Genomic DNA, 17,505 nt, shown 5'->3' with positions numbered 1-17,505 from the left:
TGTCGACGCCAAGAAAAGTCACGGTTACGACACACCCAGTGTCTATCCCCAGGTCCTCGACGTCGATGGCTTCGAGATTGTCGAGTAGAATCCCAATTCTGCCGAGGTCTTCGAGGCCTCCGCCTTTGTTTTCGACGCCATGCTCGAAGCCTTCGACGTCGGCGTCGACGACATCGACGTTTTCGAGGCCGATTATGACAAGTTCGGCACCCTCTGCCTTGGAAATGGGGTTTACACCCTTTATGAGTTCAGAACAATTGAGAACTATGTCCTCAATATTGGAAGAGGGTGAATTGTCTGAACAGGAAGACACATTTGAGTTGCAGGGACCTGTAATCCCAATTAGAGAGGAATTTTCCTCTGAAGAACGCAGGTTAAAGGATCTTCATGATTCCTTACATGAGGCAAGTGGGTTAGACACCTCCCATGAGGTGGAGTTTGCTAGGAACCCCCTATAGAGCCTTAATGGCCAGGATCACAGAGTTTATGGGGTGGTCTGCACCTTCACAATCTTTCCAACAAGATGACCTCACAGATATTCTTGACAAAGGCCCACAGGAGGATCCTGTGGTGCCTTTTCATAAAGCTCTTCAGAGGAAGATCATGACAAACTGGGAAACCCCAGATGTCGTACCAGCAGTAAATAAAAAACTGTCTACAAAGTACAGGGTATCCTCTACAGGCCCGGAGTTTTTGTCTAAGCACCCATCCCCAGAAAGTCTGGTGGTACAGGCAGCATCCTCTACTGATGTCAAGACGGCTTATCCTACCATCCCACAGGACAGGGACGATAAAAAATATGATGCTATGGCAAAGAAAGTCTTTTCGGCATGTAGCATGGCGTTAAAATCTGTTAATGCTACTTGCACCCTTGCTAGATTCAGCCATACACTTTGGGAGTGTGCTTCTACAGCGGCTGACTGCATCCCGGAGGGAGAAGAAAGGGATGCGTTCCTGAATATTATACAGGACGGTAAAGACGCTATGTGCGAATCCCTCCAGACGGGCATTGATTCGGCTGACAGTATCAGCAGAGCAATGGCTGCAAGTACAACAACCAGAGATTCGCTTGGTTGAGAAAGTTTGGTTTTGCCCCAGATGTGCAAGCCAGGCTCTTGAACATGCCATTCGATGGCTCTTCTTTGTTCGGGAAAAAGGCGGATGACAGTTTAGAGAAACTGCAAACTTCAAAAGCAGCAGCAAAATCCCTAGGAGCTGCAATCCGTCAGACACCTTTTCGTCCCACAGGAACCTCTGCGAGGGGCAAGTCCTTTCGCTTCTACTCCGCATTCGGAAGAGGTAGAGGACGACCGGCTCAAAGGGGACAAAGAAGAACTACCCGAGGTGGACGCGGTAGATATTCAAAAGCTGCAGCAACAGCAGGTGCCTCTTTACCATCGGCATCTGCATCAGCCGCCCCAAAACCACTCTGAGGACTTCCCTCACAGGACACCTGTAGGAGGCAGGTTGACTCAACATCTGGCGGTATGGCAGGCTATCACGTCAGATGCTTGGGCATTGGAAACAGTTGCCCAAGGTTACTGCCTACCTTTCCTACGTATACCTCAGAGTCATCCACCGGGGATCAGCTCTCAGAAAGCTCCAGATCCGCTCCTCTTGCAGGAAATTTTAGACCTGCTAGAGAAAGGTGCCATAGAACCGGTACCTGTAGCGGAGAGGAACAAGGGCTGGTACTCCCCTTACTTTTTCATTCCGAAGAAAGACGAGGACTGAGACCCATCTTGGACTTGCGAGAATTGAACAAATTCCTCAGGAAAGACAAATTCAAGATGGTCACTCTTTCTCAGATCCTCCAGGCCCTTCAGTTCCAGGATTGGTTGGTATCTCTGGACCTTCAGGACGCTTATTTCCATGTGCCTATCCATCTCAAACACAGGAAATACCTGAGGTTCGCAATTGGCAACTCTCACTATCAATTTCGAGTGCTGCCATTTGGGCTGACCTCCGCCACGAGGGTCTTCACCAAGTTAATGTCGGTAGTGGCGGCAAGTCTAAGGAGGGAAGGGATTCACGTCTACCCCTACCTGGATGATTGGTTGATCAGGGCTGTTTCTTCGGAACAAGCTCAGATCCAGCTAAATCACGTGTGCCACTTCCTTCACAGACTGGGCTTCTCCCTCAATTTAAAGAAGTCACAAATGATACCATCGTAGAGACTCCAGTTCATAGGAGCGATCCTGGACACTTCCCTGGGAAAAGCCTCGCCACCAGAGGTGAGGGCTCAAGATATTCTACAGATGGTTACCAAGTTCCAACATGCCCAACGTCTCCCAGCCTTCGACTTTTTGAGTTTGCTAGGCCTAATGGCATCCTGCATTTTCCTAGTGCCAGAGGCTCGTCTGAGAATGAGATCCCTCCAGTGGGCACTGAGGACTCAGTGGTCACAATTCTCAGGGAGAATGACAGATCTTCTTCAGGTTCCCGACAGAGTAGCTCGAGACCTTCAGTGGTGGGCCTGTCAGGAGAACATTCTGAAAGGAGAACAGTTTTGGCAACCCTGGCCGGAGATAACAGAAGTCACGGATGCCTCACTCACGGGGTGGGGAGCCCACGCCAACGACTTGACCATCAGCGGTCGTTGGTCTCCATCGGAGTCCAGACTACATATCAACCTGTCAGAGCTGAGAGCCATCAGACTTGCGCTGAAGGCGTTTCTGCCAGCTGTACAAGGGAAAAATGCCCTGATAATGACAGACAACACGGTGGCCATGCATTACCTCAACAAAAGAGGAGGCGTAGGATCACTACCCCTGTGCAGAGAGGCGATGCAGCTCTGGTTTTGGGCAATCCAAGAAGGAATCTCTCTATCGGCAGTTCACCTAGCCGGGGAGAAGAACTTGACAGCGGACGCTCTGAGCAGGCAGAGCACAGTCTCCCACGAGTGGGAGCTAGCTCAGGAAGTCCTTCAAGAGATCTTTGCCCTTTGGGGAACCCCTCAGGTAGATCTGTTCGCCACCAGCCTCAACAGGAAATGCGATCTGTTCTGCTCAAGGGAATTTCCCCCGAGAGGAGCTCTGGGAGACGTGTTCATAGTGGACTGGGAGTTTCCGCTTCTGTACGCGTTCCCACCGGTCCCTGTCATTCCTCAAATGATCAGGAGGTTGAGAAGATTCCGGAGAACCATGATCCTAATTGCCCCGGATTGGGCCAGGAGAACGTGGTACCCGGACCTTCTAGACTTGTCCATCTGCCCTCCAATTCGACTTCCACTCAGAGAGAACCTACTCTCACAGAAGGGAGGTCAGGTTCTCCATCCAGACATCAAAACCCTCAACCTTCACGATTGGCTTCTGAAAGGCTGAGGTACAAGGATTGGGACCTCCCTGATGATGTTATGGAGGTGTTGCTTTCGGCAAGGAGGCCAGCAACAAAGTCTTTATACCGCTGCCGTTGGAACAGATTTTGCAGCTGGTGTAGAGAACAGAATATCGACCCTTTTTCATGTGGTACACCAATGGTTTTGTCCTTCCTACTATATTTGGCAAATTCAGGCCTTCAAGTTGGCACCATTAAGGGCTATCTTGCAGCGCTATCCATCTTTAAGCGCACTGCGGAAGAACCATCCTATTTCAAGTTACCCTTGGTAATACAATTTCTTAAGGGGTTAACCAATGTTTATCCCCCAAGACCATTCCAAGTTCCCCTATGGGATTTAAACTTAGTCCTAACTTTCCTGATGGGCACACCTTTCGAACCACTCCATTCTTGTTTGTTAAGATTCCTTACCCTTAAAACTGTTTTATTAATAGCACTTACATCTGCTAGAAGGGTGAGCGAATTACAAGCTCTTTCTTGTAAACCCCCTCACACTATCTTTCACAAAGACAAAGTTGTCCTGCAAGTGAAGCCTAATTTCCTCCCAAAGGTGGTTTCTGAATTCCATATCACTCAGAAGATTACCCTACCATCTTTCTATCCTCCTCCTCACCCGGGGAAAGAGGAAGAGAGGTTACACAGGCTAGACCCTAGAAGGGCTTTAAGTTTTTACATCAGTAGACTAGCCAGGATAAGACAGGCAGACCAGCTGTTTGTAGGTTACACAGGTCACAAGCTGGGGTTACCAATAACTAAGCAGACCATTTCCAGATGGATCATTCTAGCCATTCTGGAATGTTATAAATTGGCAGGAAAAGAGCCACCTCAAAACCTTAGGGCTCATTCGACCAGAGGTATTGCAGCTTCATCGGCCCTCAAAAGAGGTGTGCCGGTTAAAGACATCTGTGCGGCCGCTACATGGTCGTCTGTCCATACCTTTACACGATTTTACAATTTGGATTCCTCCTCCAGTCAAGAGACTAGGTTTGGAAGGGCTGTACTGCATTCTATTCATCAATAGAAGACCGCATGAAGTCAGTACTCCCTCCTCCAATAATAGAATACTGCTATGGGAGCATATCTAAGATGAGGAATACGTTGGAGGACACAATCCCTTCGAAGAACAAGTTACTTCTTACCTTGTAACGTTCTTTCGACGGGATGTTCCTCCGACGTATTCCTCATCGACCCTCCCATCCATCCCCGCAGTTCTACTTCCCTTGTTGTTGCAGCTTACGCTCCTTCAGGGTGATTAGTTTAGTCCAGAAAGCATTATTGTGGGCTACAAAACGGAACTGAGCAACGAGCGCTGCGCGCGGCCTTTATAGCCAGGATGACGTCGGCGTTGATACGGCGGCTGTCGAGGGACATCGACTCGAAGGACGTCGACGCGCAGCGCCCTCTAGAGAAAGAATTTTCCGAGGCCAGTAGAGCTGGAAGGAGATATCTAAGATGAGGAATACGTCGGAGGAACATCCCGTCGAAAGAACGTTACAAGGTAAGAAGTAACTTGTTCATCTTTTTATTATACACTCTTAGCACCGGCATAGGTAACTACACAGATGTGAGAGAGGAGCAGAGAGGGAATGGATAAAAAGGGGAAAGTAGCCCTGGCCAACAGCACTCAGGCTGCTCCTAACAGACTTTTACCAGAGAATACCATCCACTTTCCAAGCATCCTGATTGGCTAGCACCCCCTTCCACGAACAAAAGGATAAAAAGCTAAACTTACCTTCTTCCCAATCCTTCTGCACTCTTTTCCATATAAATATAAACATAATAAAGTTAACACAACACCATCAACTTTTAATATACATATGGAAATTCTGAATCAAGAATCACAGTTCTCAAACCAATACTCATACATTTCTTACTTTGGGAAAATAAACGTTCTACTCTACCTCATTTAACCCCTCGCACTCGCCCTACAAACAAATCACACTTCTGTACAAAGCCTGACTTCGAGAACCGTGCCAAAAAGAACACTGAATCGAGAAGCATTCCTTCAAATCACTTGAAAACCTAATTTGTTCAAAACAAAAACAATGTAACCACGGATCTGCCATGAACCTGTCTCAGTGTTTCACTTTATATTCACCAAACAAAGTTCAACAAAACAGTTCTTGATCTAAATATACAAACTTGAGATGTTAAATCACCATAATACAATCCTTCCCCTACTAATTTTACGTATATTACTAATCATTAACAAAAAATCCTAAATTAACTTGAAATACTCATCTTCTCCTAACTAGCAACCACTGATTACCCTTTCTCAATGTATCATATTTTTGAATATTTACTCTTTACTTTTCTGGTTGTGCAGCTTCTCGATCTCAGTAAAACGTTAGAAAAAAACAAACCTATACTGTACCCAAAGCCACATCCTTCCTCACCGTGCCCACTTGCCCTCAAAACTCCATAAATTACACACTTTATATAATTTTAGGGTGCTTTACAATATCGATTCTGAATCTGATTCGCAAACTGCTTTATGGCCTACTTTCAGAACTGAAAAAGCTTAGCAATAGCAATGCATTATAATGATAATGATGTGTTATTTACAGAGCGCCTTAATCCAAAGCGCTTTACAGAGAACATATTTACATACAATATCACCCAACCGAAATTGGTACTCATTTATCGACCTCGGAAGGATTAAAGGCTGAGTTGGCCTTGTTGGGATTCGAACCTGCGACCTGCAGATCACGCTCAGATCGCAGCAGTGAGCGCTCAACCCGCTGAGCTATTATGGGAGATATGACTAACGTTTTGGGTACAGAGACACCCCATCTGTGCCAAATTTTAAAAAAACACTGAACGGATCTACGCCAAAACAAGAAAGGATTTCCTTTGAGCATTTCAAACCTGGTTTCTAAATTGGCCAAATCCATCCAGTGGTTTGGGCTGCGTGCGTGAGACAAAATTTGACATTTTCCTTGTGGTAAAATTTAATGCAAAAGTAAAAAACACACCTTTTTTTTACCCTTTATATCTTTTGAACCATAACAAAGATGTGCACAAAACTTTCCAATCCTATGGGGTTTGGGCACTCATATAGGAATGTCAAACGTGGTGCTGATCCGTTCTACAGCTCAAAAGTTATAGACCATAGAATCTTTGGTTTTCCTATGGATGATAGGTTTCACCTTGTAATTGTAATTGTATTGTAACCTTAACTATAGGGTGGCAATATAAATGTACATTATAAGGATTTTGCAAGTCACTGAGGAGTTCTGTGACTAAAGTGAGGAATGAGGCCGAAGGTCAAGTCACTTTATTTGGTCAAGGAACTCTTTGGTGACTTGCAATATTATTTTTACATTGAAGAGGCGATATTCTATTCCCTATTATACACAACCATACCCTGCCATCCCCTTTACATATTGGCCTCCTGCTTAAAGTAATGAAAGACATCTTCCAGTTGCTGATACATATAATCAGTATATGCAGCTTCTAATGTGTTGAAAATTCTTCCAGCATTTTGGGATGTGTGCGTGAGCAAAAATTGGATATTTCCCCTATGGAGAAATGAATGGAAAAGTGAAAAACACACCCCTTTTTTTGACCCTTTATATTTTTGAACTGTAACACGGATGTGCACAAAAATGTTCCATTCCGGGGAACTGGGTCCTAATATAGGAATTTTAAACTCTGTGCTGATCCATCCTATTGCTCAAAAGTTGTTAACTTAAAAATCTTCACGTTTCCTTTAGATAATAGGTTTCACCTTAACTATACGTTCAGTAGGGGATATTTTATTCCTTGTAATACAAAATCATACCCTGACACCCCTTTAATACATGGCCTCTAACTTGATGTAATGAAAGAGGTCTTCCAGTTGCTGGCATATAATCAGCTTCACACAATGTAGAATCTGTTTGAATTTTAAAAAAGTAACATGCAGCTTCTAATGTGTTGCAGAAAAATTATTTAAGCAGTTTAATAAAATATATCTAAAAATGTGTCTCTATTTTTCTCTAAAACAAGCAATAGCATGTAGATCCTTGCTCATGCGCATTAAATAAACTCCAGCAGTGCACAAGATACACATATTACCATAATTAGTTCCTTATTGGGGAGTGGCTGTAAAGTGTCACAGAAAGCTATTTTACAAGAAAGGAATTGGAAAAGCTTGGCACTGATTTAAGTGCTGCAGTGACAGCTGGAGTTCTGCTGTGCTGGCTCAAGCAGCAGGCATGCTTACGTTACAACTGAAGCATATTAACTGATTGCAGATCAGTAGTGATGTCCTCTTCTTATTACAGGCCACTAGTGATATCAGAATTTGCCTGGAATATATGGCTACAGTATCCTCTACCGTATGTCATAAGGATATTGCAAGTCGCAGAGGAGCTTTGTGACCAAATAGAAGAACGAGGCTGAAAGCAGAGTTCCTGTATAAGGTCACGGAACTCCTAGGACCAGTTTGTTAGTGCAAATAGCCTTCCTTTGGAAGATGAGCACACCAATGGGATTATGCCATTTACATGTAGGGGAGACCCAATGCCAATGAGAGAATGTAGCTTTTTTGCCAACATCGAGTGTACATTTTGTGTTACAGAAGAGGCTTTGCTGTCCCTTCTCTTATACCAAACTATGCTCCCTAATGGACAAATTGCACATTGTGCTGCTTCTACAGGGACCACAGTCTAGCCGCATTCGTTTTGAAAAAAAATGATGCCTTAGATTAGGGTTCTGCTCTCAAGATGCTTTGGACTGATTCCTATTATCCCTGCTAATGCGAGTTGTGGTCAAAAACATCTGGAGCAACAAAGTCTGCTTTAGATGCATGTTTGAAAAAGGATGGCCTTGCGGCCAGGAAGTCCACCAAGATGTTTTTTTTCTAGTTACTGGTTGTCCAGTGCTACATTATTGCTCCTCACTGCTTATTCTAAGCATGCTGAAGAAACGTTCCATTTGTCAGGAATAGAAATACCCTGTGCAGAGGAGGACACATTTACTTTAAGGGTAATTACACTACCCCAAGCCATTGGGTCTTTTCAGTCACACCTCCCGTCATCTCCTACACTATCTGACCAAACACCTCCAATTGATTTATTGTTCAATGGAGATATCAAACAACCCATCAGGCTTGGTGCCTGGCTGGCTCTGTCTGTCCCCATAATTGACCAATTAAACCCTATGCAGGGAAAACTCTGTGGACCTGCTAGGCTCGACAGCAAGCTTCCTGGATAGGAAGAGCCAGAAGGTCTCTGAACATACAACCAAGGACAAGGCAGTTTAAGGGGTCAGAACTGTGAGATAGACACAAAGGTACAGTTTCTTCAAAGTTTGCCATTTATTCAAAGTTAAAAGGGTTTTGCTGAACGCCTAACTTTCCCTAACCCAACAGAGAGGTCCCTACCTAGCAAACTAAAACTAAAGAAAAATTATCTGGTTTCCAAAATACCTCTGGCCCTCACACTAATATACACAATCAAATTATCTGTCACGGCAGGCTCCCTTCGCTCCCGTTCCCGCCACTTGGGGGCATGTTTTGGGGTTTATTCCCTACTGGACATTTCCTCCGAACCTTATGCTACAGTGCTGTGATGAATTGGGAGTGCTAAAACCTTATTTTCCAAGTTACTTCCCTTCCGGATCCATTCCAGGTTTTTGGCAACCAGCATGCTACTTTAGTCTAATGACTATGCTTCCCAGAATGCCTGGCTCACTGCTTCACCTCCTCCCTTGCAGGACAAGGTTGGGTGGAGGATAGGCAACACCTGTGGCTGCAGGTGCAGCAGGCGGCACACCTGAGGGGTGTGCACGTTAAACAGCTTTAAAAGCCTCAGTTTGCTTCAGTCCAGCGCTGGTCATTGTTGCAGTGTTCCTGTTGTGAATGGTCCCTTGTTCCTAGTTCCTAGCTTTTGTGCCTAGTTCCTAATTCCTGTTTCTTGTTCCTCTGCCATGGATTTCGAATTTATGTGCTTAATTGATTTCTGCTTTCTGGATTTCCCTTTATGTCTTCCTCTGTCTGCAGGCAGCCTTTCTCTGTGCTTTACCCTTTGATGCAGCCCAATTTTCCTGTCTTCTCTGTTTCTTTGATGCTGTCCTTTGCTACTGAAAAACTTGATGCATTAGTCTTTCCCTTTATAGATTTAGCTTTCTGCCTTTTCTCCTTGGATGGGTGGGAAAGGTTTCCTTTTGTGATATCATTTTCCCTGCTCCTGATCCTTACTTTCTGTTGGGATCCATTCCATGTTTTCCATTGCATGTTTTCTGCATTTATTTCCCATTGATTATTAGGTGTGTGGTGCTGTTGTAACTAGCCCCTGTGTGAATGCCTTTTGTTTTCCTCACTATTCTATAATCACAATTCCTACTTGCCCCTTGACTTGGGTTTTATGTATTTAGTCAACCTCCACCCATTGCTGTTATAGCCTTCTGGGTCCCTGTTTGATCAACTAGGTTTGTGGGTTTACTGACATTCAAGTGGTCTTTCCGGTCCTCGTGAGTACTGTTTCTAAGTTCCTTATTCAGTATCATCCAGAGTGTCAGCTCACAGATCCTGTCCTTGCTTGCCCTCTACGTGGGTTTAGCGCTGTCAGTATCTGTAATAGCATAGTGGGTAAGGAGTTTGCCGACTTTCCTTTCAGTCATAAGGAGGTTCTAAGTGCTAACCCCACATCCCTTTTCATATATTGGTATTATTGTTTCACTCTATTTGCACTCCTGGGTTTTAGTATACACGAGTCTTGGGTATTGTATGCACGTTGTTAGATTCAAAGTTGTTCACTGTGCGATTCCGTGCACATTTCCCTTGCCATATTCATTGCCTTCCTCCTTTCTTAACATTATGCAAGGAAAATATGGCTGACTTTTGGTTCAACAATACAGTACATTTCTTCGACCAGGGTTGGATTCCCTTTCCCTGGATCAAATCAGGAATACTCAAATTAAAGTTCTGTTTCAACAAAGTTCCATTCACTGAACTAGAAAATTATTTTCAAACCACAAAGTCTTTCTTAGAGAAACAACACATGTTCTTTTCACCATAGATGGTTGACGGTCCTGACAACTCAAGAAGGAAGATTAACTTTCTCCCCCAAAACACAGGTACCTCAGGTTCCAAAAACAAATGCAATTGTTCTGTTATCATATGACACTTTGTTCAAAAGAAAACCTCTTCTGGTCAAGGTAGCATAAAACTCTTTTCAATATTTCTTCATAAAATAAAACACTTTTGTCAGGAAAGCAAAAAGCAACTTATCTTAATTGATTTGTTTTAGTACTGCTTATTAATAAATGATAAAGTACATACATTTTCTTCATTCAACAAAAGTTCTTCCCACCACATATATTTCTGCCCCAATTATAGAAAACCAACATCTTCTTTCCTGGTACACTTGCCTGCCAGTAGGAGCTACTATAAGCTCTTTCCTGGTATACTAGCCTGCCAGGAGGAAATCCCCCACAACTAACTTCCAACTTGATGGTATGATTGGCTCCAATATTCTCCACACCAATCTTTCTTTGAAGGAGGTTTAACCAACATGTGCCTCTTCTTATACTCTTTTGACTCTTGACACCTTGTGTTCCAATTTTGTCTAAACTGGGAACAACATGTGCAAGAATTATTCTTAAAAGATTTCTCCATGGCTTCTCAACACCTTTGGATTGAAAGCATTTTGGGTTACAAGAGTTCTTCAATTTATGTCCCAAAAAGAAAGAGGTGCTCCCGGGTCGCCTTAGTCCAATTTCACATTCTCTTGGCTGTTGACAGGGTGAGTAGTGTAAAAACGGGTACTTCCCAATTGTTTGTTATCAGGGGACCAGTTTAGATGTGGGAAGATAGCAAACAGTATGCAATAAAAGGAGAAAACTGGTTACCCCTCCCTTATAGCCCTGTGATTCGGTAGAGAGTGACAGTCTTGAATACCGTATTTCATTTTGGTATTGTGTTCAACCAAGCACACTTTTTTAATCAATGTTACAATTTATTAAGATCATTTTAGTAAAAAAACATAAACACAACATATTTCAATGACATTTAACATACATGTACATTTAGGTATTCATGGGTAGTGGTACTGTTGGGTTAGTAAAGTATGTGACTTTAAATCTCTTTCACATATACACTTTTTACTAATGGTAAACCAATATATCCTTCCTTGTCTAATTCACAGAGAAGGGCTTAAAAAAGTCCTGTCCTTGTGTTTACTCTCCACCAGGACGCTGGAAAGCAGCATACAGGCTGTTGGTTGTAGCCTGGGAAAAGTCAACATATGTTTCGGCCCCTCTAATTGCGTTATGCCTAACGCTTTTCAACTTTTGTTATCGCTGATAAGTGATGTTTTACCAATTTTCAATGTATCCTCTATCAACCTGAATTATGCTGAAATGTCAGTCCTCCAAGGGTTGTGCCCACCCAAACCCTTACTGCTATGTTACTTACTACAGAGGTTAAACTATTTCTCCATAAAATTAGACTGAGAACTTATTTTTCTAGTCAACATATGTACTGTGAGCATGACATTACAGGGTTATCTGTCCAATCCACATTCACTCCCAATATTGTGGATATGCCATTTGAAAGAATTACCTTTGAAAAGTTTGTGCTTTCGGATTTTGGAAAAATTGAGAAGGAACCATCACCCCCCCACCCCACCGCCCCGAGTTTTTCAACCTAACATGAAGCTTGCTGAATTTCAGGCAATTGATTCTTTGTCCAAAGATGCCTCTATCGTTATCAAAGGGGCCAATAAAGGGGGTGGCATTGTGTTAACTGATGAAGATAAATACGACCAGGAAGTGTACAGGTTTCTCACTGTACTGGGAAATTATAGCAAGATTCATCATAATCCCTCTAATGAGGTTTGATCTAAGATTAAAGAGCTTAGTGACAAAGGTTTACAGGAAGGATTCTTATCCAGGAAAGAATATGGGTTTATTAATACATCAGATGGTAGAATCCCTTTATTTTATATTTTTTTTTTTATTTGTTTATTTGTGATGCGGCAGGACCCACGTGAATCAGGGCGGACAAAAACACAGACGGACAAACATATAAAGGCAGGACTCAGAGAAATCCCACTTAATCAAGGGAGAACAGTGATCAAACAGCAAAAGAGTTTACAAACTACTTGAGGAGTAGGGATTTCAAGGATGTCTGAAAGGTTTGCATATTTTTCTCCATGCGTAAAGTACTTGGCAGGGACTTTCAGAATTGAGCTGCTAGACAGGGAAATGCTCTACCCAAACCTTCGGCCTTTCTGGCCTTGTGCAAGCTAATCAGTCCAGTATTTGTGGAATGTAAGATACATGTAGTCTCATGTAAGGTAATGCAAGCCTTCAGGTAAGCTTGAGCCTTACCATAGAGGCATGTATGCACAATCGTAGCCGCCTGGCAGCAGTAATGTGGTCCCTTCGTGGAATTCCTTTAACAATGTGCACAGCGTCATTTTGAAGGGTCTGGAGTTGCTGTAGGGATTTTTTACCTGCTCCGATCAGCAAATCATTGCAATAATGAAGGTGAGAAAGAATTATAGCCCGTGCCACCGATGAGCAATTTGCCTCAGAAATAAAACGTTTAATGTTCTTGAGGAGTTTCAAGTGATAGTGACGATTTTTGGAAATGTAGTTGCACTGGGTTTTGGCACTGAGCAATGAATCAAGAAATGTGGCCAGGGATTTTAATTTCCTGACCACTGGAATGGTACAAATCTTAATGCTAAAAGAGGAATACACTGTCCCTAGTTTTGCTCTGGCCTGGGCACTTCAGAATAACAAAAGTTCAGTTTTAGATCCGTTTAAACAGAGACATTTTTCAGTCATCCATCTTTCAATGATCTGCAGATGGTATTAAGGTTCATCAAATCTACCTCCTGATGCCCGCTGATTTCCAGGACCAGCTGTGTATCAAGTGTGTAATTTGAGATTCTAGGAGACTACTGAGAGGTCAAAAAACAGATTAAACATGGCTGGTGAAATGCAACCCCCCTGTGGGACACCACAGAGAATAGAGACTGATTTAGAAAAGCACTCTCCCAGCACACAGCAGATTTTCTGTGAGATAAAAAAGATTGGATTCAACTGATGGCTTGGGGTGCACAATTCCCTAGGTTTTTCAAGGAGTAAAGCAGACGATCGTGGTCGAGCAGATCAAAGGCCGCAGACAAATCGAGAAGGACTAAAAGCCCAATTTGTCCTTTGTCCAGGTGCTCAAGCATATTAGTCTGCAGGTCTAATAGCGCAGTCTCCGTACTGCTGGTAGCCACCTTATCCAATAGAAAATTATAATTTGTAATGGGTCTGAGGTTTTTTGCATCTTTAGGATCGAGACCCACTTTCTTAACCAATGCAGTGATAGAGGCGAATTTAAATAATTCTGGGACAGTTGTATGGACAAAAGAGGAATTAACCAGTCTCATCAAAAACTGACTGAAAATGTTTTTGTTGTCCAGCACCAGCTTGGCAGGGATGATGTTTTCTCTGCAGGATGTGGGATGCATAGAGGTAAAAAATGAGTCAATTTCTTGAATTGTTACATCTTTGAACGTGAATTTCGGTTGTTCCTCATGATGTGTTAATGGCGGGGCAGCCAGTGTCTGGCTATCGAAACCATTTTCTAGATCATGTTTAATTTTATCGTGAGCCACCTTAAGTTTTTTTGCAAAAGCCTGCTGGCCCTCATCACAGTCCTAATTGGAAGGGAGGATAGGATGTTTCAGGGTATTAGGTTTCTCCAGGAGTTTTAGAATCTCAAAGAGTTTCTTTGAGTTATCTTTAGCCCCGGATATTTAATTGTTGAAGACATTCTTTTTGGCTATGATGATGTTGTGTTTATAGGCTTGCTCCAGTGACTTCCAATTAGCCTTGTTAGGGGTGGTTGGATATTTCAGCAAGATTTGTTCAACCTGTCTTTTTTGTTTCTTCAGAGTGGCGAGATCAGGAGTATACCATTTTTTGTGGATGGTGTTTTCTCTCACCAGTTTCTTTTTGAAAGGGGCTATTTTATCCAGCATTTTTATCAGGGCTTTATTATATGTTTCCATTAGGAATACTGGAGAGTTGGAGTCACATGTGGTGGGAATTATATCTTGGAGAAAGCTTTTTATTTTCTTAAAGTTACGCTATACACCGTTTTAGCCAGATTGGGACGTTTATTAGGGGTATCCTCTAATTGAATTGTGAAGTTAATTATGCAATGGTTAGGCCATATGCATGGAACAGTGTTTTGTATTTCTACTTTCAGATTTCTCGAAATCACCCAATCCAGGATGTATTATCCGAGTTGGTAGTAGGTCTGTTGTTTTCAACCTTGCAATTCATCTTATTAAGTGCTTCTTCGAAACCAATTGCTTCCTTGTCCTTTGGATTGTGAAGCCATCGGTTCATATCCAACACTAATAGAGTTGAGCAGTTGGGGCCCATAGTTGTTTTAACCCTTGCTACGATTAAGGCTTATAACAGCCGGTAATATCCCCCTCCTCGGGTTCTATTGCTATATTGTTGCCCGTAGGGTTGCACTCGGACCCTATACTTGCAAAATGAAATAAGTAGGGTTGCAGATTTTCATTAATTTTCTTAGTGCCAAGTACAATTAGTATTTAACCATGATATACTCGTTTTTCTCATACAGAAAGCGTCCAGCAAAAGTGATATACTGGGTTTAATGAATGGTTGTGATTATCACATTAAACTGCCAAATATCCAGAACATTCTGTACCATAGGGAAGGGTAATAAGAACATCTGTTACATGAGTTCAAATATGCAATTCAGAATGTGGTTTGTGCTATAAACTTCAAAATAGTTGTTATTATTGATATTGTTATAACACTTATGGCCCAAAGCCATAGCTGGGCTGTTTGAATACTTGCCTTGCTACAAAGGAAGCTCTCAATCGTACTCCCGTTGAATGGTAATTGCCTAACATTGTCATAGAAAGTATGGTGCCAGAGTGTTGAAGTTTTTTATGAATGGTGAACAAGGCTTATTTTCTGGTTTTAAGATTTCTCAACATATTTTCAAGCACACATGCGTTCATAGAGTTGATAAGCCACTTATGCATCAGGCACAATCATTTAAAAAATCACATTCTCCCTTACAGACATCCGGCGCGCTGCACCAACAAATGAGCTGTGTCATGCTCCCACCAGAAGACATTTATAAGCAGGTGAGCAGAAATGCTTCTTCTTGGTTATTTTCTTAAGAACATTAAATGTAATTATTATCTGTGAGGGTCAGAGATTCTGTTAATGGCAATTGCTCTTGTACATAAGAAAGTAATCTTACAACCAGCACTACTGAGGACCGGTAAAGTCATGGAGAGCCTTGGCACACTTAACTCCCAATCTCTTATATAGCTATTTTCTAGAAATATATAGTATTGTCAATGTAAGGCAGCATGGATCATCTTCCTCAAGTAGGTTAGCATGAACCCTGAAGTGTTCTGTAGATACTACTTTGTATGTCTTCCATGTCTGAGTGATGTCATGGAATGTACAGCATTCCCAAGGCACAAAAGCAATCACATATGGAAGATTGAGCCTAAACATGTGCAGAATGTAAAACTTTGCACTAGACGGAACTAGTCTTACTGTGTGTAATGGATCATTTCCTCCCATTCACACATGCTAAATATGTGCATTTATTTCTGCTGGGCATGCCTTCCCTTGGCATCGGGGATCACCATGTCCTGGTAGGCAGGATGTTTGCACAATGCCTGACTATTTTGAATCTGTTTAGGAATTGGTTGCAAACGTGCTGTCCAATTGATGTTCTAAAGTTAAATGGAGTGGCCAAGTGCGCTCTGAATCCGTTTGTAATATGTTGGTTGTCCGCTGGATATTCATTATCACACATTGAATATGAATGGGTCAGACTTGTCATCTGCTTCTAAGATTTTTCATCCAGTAAGATAACTGCACATTTTCCTTGCCCACTTTGGGGTATCTACTCCATATCTGCTAGTAACACACCCATTGCTTCTGTACAGCGGTTTGTACATTTGTTGCTTGTTCTGTTAGGATTCAAGCTGTAGCCTATTATTCATGTTACCAGATATCCGGAACTTCCTCCAACTATTTACACATTCCAAATGGTTTCAATCACAATCTAAACTTTTGGTTGAAAGTGAGTCACATTCCAAATGCTTGTGTTCATTGTATACCAGCAAATACTTTCTTTTTCATTTGCTGATCTATGGTTTGGTTTGTGACTAGGTTGAAGAATGTAGTAATACTTAACTCACATTTTCACACACACTCTTTTCACCCTAAATACAATATAAACCTTTCTTTATCAAATATCCATGCAGTGACTTTACCACAAACTGTATCCAACGGATGTTCTTTCAGAACAAGAATTATCTGAGTGAAAGCCATGATTGCAATGATGTACATTGGCAGAACATATGTGTTAAATGGAAGAATTTATAATGCATTTGTCGGACATGCCAAGTCTATAAAGTAGTTATGTTAACTCAAGTCAATGACCATAAACTGTAGCATTCAGACAAAGGGCCTCATTACACGGATGGCGGAGAACCATGGCGCTATTAGCGCCATGGTTCATGCCGGTAAAATACCGGCACCGCCTTGGCGGAAAGGGGAATTACCGCCCCATTCCAAGGTTGGCGGGGCGGTAATCACCCCTTCCCCCATTGCCCTTCCCCATTCCCATTTTTGCCCCATAGGGCTTAATAGGAATGGGGAAGGCGCTAATTACGGTACCGCAAATTGCGGTACCGTAATTAGCTCCCTGGGTCCCTTTGCGGGTTGGTTTTTAACGCCTGCAAAAAGCAGGCATTAAATCCCCCAACCCGCAAAGGGACCTCGTAGTAAGGCGGTAAGGATTTACCGGTACCGGTATTTTACCGGTACCGGTAAATCCTTACCGCCATCCGTGTAATGAGGCCCAAAGCCTTAACCGGTGCTGCCGAAAAAATGGGGGAGAAAATAACAAATATATTGCAAAGTTTGTGTTTAATGACCGAGACACATAGAATTATTACCACTGGTTGAAAGTGGTTTTTGTATCCTTCAGAACCAATACGCAAGTCCCTAGATTTTATATGATATGGGCGGCATAATTTATTTTACCAGAACTGTATGTTTTTACCCCAAAGGATTTTTTTTAAGTGGTATTTTGTACTACCAATGGTAACTACTACACTAGGGGTTTGCTACAGGCTTTAATGCAATAGTACTGGTAGTAATGCA

The 17,505-nt window shown here is 42.5% G+C and overlaps 1 protein-coding gene across 15 annotated transcripts in view; it reads left to right on the top strand.

Moving 5' to 3' along the window:
* The window catches only part of JAKMIP3 (Janus kinase and microtubule interacting protein 3), a 2,072,678-nt gene that overhangs the window by 295,461 nt on the left and 1,759,712 nt on the right, over positions 1-17,505 (top strand). For all 15 annotated transcript variants that reach the window (XM_069611426.1, XM_069611425.1, XM_069611424.1 and 12 more), the window contains one exon: positions 15,393-15,458. The gene's annotated coding sequence lies outside the window, so the exon portion shown is untranslated. The remainder of the gene's footprint in view (positions 1-15,392; positions 15,459-17,505) is intronic.

Source organism: Ambystoma mexicanum, chromosome 8, assembly GCF_040938575.1.
Source record: "Ambystoma mexicanum isolate Mex_15411 chromosome 8, UKY_AmexF1_1, whole genome shotgun sequence".
NCBI classification, from domain to species: domain Eukaryota; kingdom Metazoa; phylum Chordata; class Amphibia; order Caudata; family Ambystomatidae; genus Ambystoma; species Ambystoma mexicanum.
The sequence above is the reverse complement of the archived record's forward strand: the minus strand, read 5'-3'. Positions and strand labels throughout refer to the sequence as shown.